Raw genomic sequence first — 3,915 nt, 5'->3', positions numbered from 1 at the left:
CCATGTGGTGGGACCGGGTTGTTCTGGAAGGCAACAGGCCAGCCAATATGGCTACCAACATGGTTGCCAGGAGGGGTCAGGGGTGGAGTTTCCGGTGGCAAAGGTCAGGGGTTAGGGGCGGGATTTCCGTTTGCAAGATGGCAGCCAAGATGGTGGCCAGGAGGGGGCGTGTCTAGGGGTGGGCTCAAGGGGGCGGGGCACCTGTCAGTGGGTGGGGCTTATCAGTTTTTACAGTTTGACAAGATGTGTACCCTATATACTACTTACACTCACTAGCACCATGGCCGAAAGGGACTTGGGAGTCATGATGAACCACAATATGAACATGAGCCACCAATGATGTCACAGCTGACAAAGCAAACAAAACTCTGGCTTGCATCCATAGATGCTTCTCAAGTAAATCCCAGGATGTCATCCTCCCACTGTATTTGGCTTTAGTGAAGCTGCAGCTGGAGTACTGCATCCAATTCTGGGCTCCACAATTCAAGAAGGATGTGGTGAAGCTTGCAAGAGTCATGCATGATCAGAAAGCAGGAGAACAGGCCTTATGAACAGAGGCTGAGAGCTATGGGACTCTTCAGCCTGGAAAAGTGCAGGCTCAGGGGTGACCTGGTGTCAGCCTATAAGCATACAAGGAGTATGCATCAGAATATGGGGGGACATCTGTTCACCAGAGCTCCCGAAGGGATGACAAGGTCCAATGGCTACAAACTCCTCCAAGACTGTTTTAGGCTGGACATAAAGGAAAACTTCTTTATGGTCTGAGCCCCTAAGGCCTGGAATAGACTCCCACCAGTGGTGGTGCAAGCCCCTACTCTGGACTCTTTTAAGACACATTTGGACACTTGCTGGGATCTTATGACCCCAGCTGACTTCCTGCCCCAGGGGCAGGGGGCTGGACTCGATGATCTTCCGAGGTCCCTCCCAGCCCTAATGTCTATATATGAGCCCAGTTCTTATTAAATGAACAGAGTGCTTAAATCTTTTTTCAAGACTTCAAGGAAGTTTAATTTTGCTTTTACATTACACTGTTTACTTAAAACTTGTTTTTCCTCTTGATATTTCTGATATTAAATATGTTCAGTGGGTTACCTATCCCACATAGAGAGACAGTGAGAAAAGAAGAGAATTCATTTAAAAAAAAAACAAATCAATAATTTACTGGAAATTTCCTTGCAGTATTTGCCTACATCTGTTAATCCCTCAATCTTTAGCTTTTTAAGTATGTGGAGAGAGAGAAACTAAATTGAATCTATTTCAAAAGATACATGTGTTACTGAGACAGATCAGCAGTCTTGAAACTAAAAAGCAGACACTGGGAAATTGAGAACTTTTCAGATATAAGGTTAAGAACTATGAACATGAGATTTCATAAAATGAACTGGTAGACAATCAGAGACACTGACAGGTCACACCTTGCTCCATTCACTTGGCTGATGAACTGGAACAGTGGTGGCAGTTAGGGCATTAATAGTTTAAAGTATAGAAATGTTGCAACTCAGAAGTGATTCTTTCATGAATGAATGTGAGGAAATGACTTGAAGCCTCATTCCTTTTTACCAATTACTTAAAGGTTATAAGGAAACAGACTCAAATGACTAGAGATATGGTTGAGAATACTATAACCTTGAAACTGTAATAGATTGTTTGCACAAAATAAAATATACTGTGTATCCTTAAGTGGTCAAGAAAATTGAATGGGGTGAAAAAAATAGCTTTAGTGTAGATGAAAGTAAAATTATTTGTTGGTGTGAATGATAATTTCCATTGACTTAACTTTGTGATACTTATTGAGCCCCTGACACGTTACATCTGTTACACAGTTGTTTGGTTAGTTGTGCAATAAATGTAGCTAACTTGTAAAGTAACTATTACTCCATAAAAATGGTCACCTAGCTATAAAAAGAGCCAACCAGCTACAAAGTAAGTGCTGGAAAAACATATAATAATTTTATAGGTGGTTTCTATCCAGCTTTAATTTGAATGTCTGTCAGAGAACACATCATGTGATAGGTATCTGCTGGGTCCTCCAGCATCCCAGGGTGCACTGCTCTTTCCATTCAGTATACATTTATTTGGAAAAGCACCCAACTTTGAACAAATAGTTTGACTGGTTTGAACATACACCTCTCTGGTGGGGGGGGTTCCATGCCTGCTTACCACCCGTTTGGACAAAGCAGGAGAAAGCTCTACCCAGTAGCTAAGCACTTCCTTTACCCACACTGGGTAAAACCACAAAACACGGGGAAACTTCTGCCCCAGGTTGACCCCAAGGTTCTCTCCCCATCCCTGGCAGCACCAGGCACAGGGAAAATCCCTGTCTTTCACCCCTGCTTGTGGAGCAGGTGAGTGGGAAAACCCCTACCCCAACTTGAGATTAGCCTGGGTTCTCTTTCTGTCCCCTGAACTCTGGCTGGGCAGGAGTTACCCTGCTCATCTGCTCCATGTGGGGAGAGGGAGGGAGATTTTCCCTCCCCCTGTGTTTGGTGCCACTGGGGAGGGACAGAGAACCCAGGGCTGAGGTCAAGCTGGGGCATCAGGTTTCTTTGCTTGTCTGGCTCCCTGTTTAGGGGTCATTTCTGTCTGCTCAGTGCCAGGGAGTCTTTGGTCCCCCTCTTGCTTGGTGGGGGAGTTGGGGTAAAGGAGAATTACCAGTGTGCCTAGCTCAAAAGACAGATTCCTGCTCTGCCCCCGCCAACCACCTTCCTTGCTTTTTTGGGGTCTTGGGGGATGACTCCTTGGTAGACCCATCTAACTCCTTCAGTTGTGCTGTGTAGCAGAGAACACCCCTCAGCTGGTCATTAGCAGCAGTGCAAGCTGTCAGCCACTTTTTATTTCTCCTGACAGCATGCATAGACATGCACTTGACTTAATGTTTTCTTTGCAGAAAAAAAAGCCATGATGCTATTCAAGTAATGTTTACCAGGAGCCTTAAATTTGTGCTTTCATTAACAACTATGGCATAAAGTCCACATCCTCAGAGAAGCCCTTTAAAGACACATCTAGTACTAAGTTCTTGTATTGTAGAAATTATATGGTATTCCCCCCCCCCCCCCCCCCCAATACATTTGGGAAATATTTTTATTTCATATTATGGGAGTTTCCAAGCAAATGTGAAGTAACATCCAGCTGCAGTAAAGAATCGGATCCAACAGCTGCTCTTGTAATATATAAGTCAGTTAACAGCTTGTCAGTTTCTTCATCATAAAATATTAATTTTCATTGTTACCTCAAAAATAGAGCAATTTTCAAACTTGAAAATCATTTCCAAAAGTTTTGGAAGGTGCTGTAAATAGTAAGGTGGCCAAGTTTGCATATGATGCTGCCATGGTAAAAAAATGCTGATTGTGAAGAACTGAAAAATAATCTAATAATATTGAGGGAGTGGAAACAGAATGGCAGACAAAGTTCAATATTGAGAAGTGCAAATTGATGCATAACAGGAAAAAAAACCAACCTGAGATGAGATGGATTCTACTTCAGCTGGTAGCACTCAGTGGGCACGTCTACACAGGCATTTACTGCACTTTAAAGTTACTGTGCAGTAAGCACTAAGCAGTAATAGGGATGGTGTCTACATGTGCAGTCAACCTGGGACTAGATTTAGTCCCAAATCAGAGCAGCCTGCTATGTGCCCCTGTGGCCACTGGGGGAGCTCCAGCCTCCAGTCACATGGCTGCCAGCATTTGGCAGCCATACTGAGGCCAGATGCAGCTGCCAGCACTTGGTGGCCATCTTAAAAGCAGACCCCTACCCTCTGATCCCTGCCCAGCCCCTCCCCTGCCCAGGAGCTGCATGCCCAAAGCAGAGGCGGTACGCAACACCTCCCTCCCTCCCTACCCTGCCTCTCTGTGCCATGGCTTTCCCTGCCAGCGGCACCCAGTGCCCTGCTGCAACGACCAGCACCTTGAGCTT

The sequence above is a fragment of the Alligator sinensis genome, unplaced genomic scaffold (genome assembly GCF_000455745.1).
Source record: "Alligator sinensis unplaced genomic scaffold, ASM45574v1 scaffold431_1, whole genome shotgun sequence".
NCBI lineage: Eukaryota > Metazoa > Chordata > Crocodylia > Alligatoridae > Alligator > Alligator sinensis.
This window is presented reverse-complemented; position numbering follows the sequence as displayed.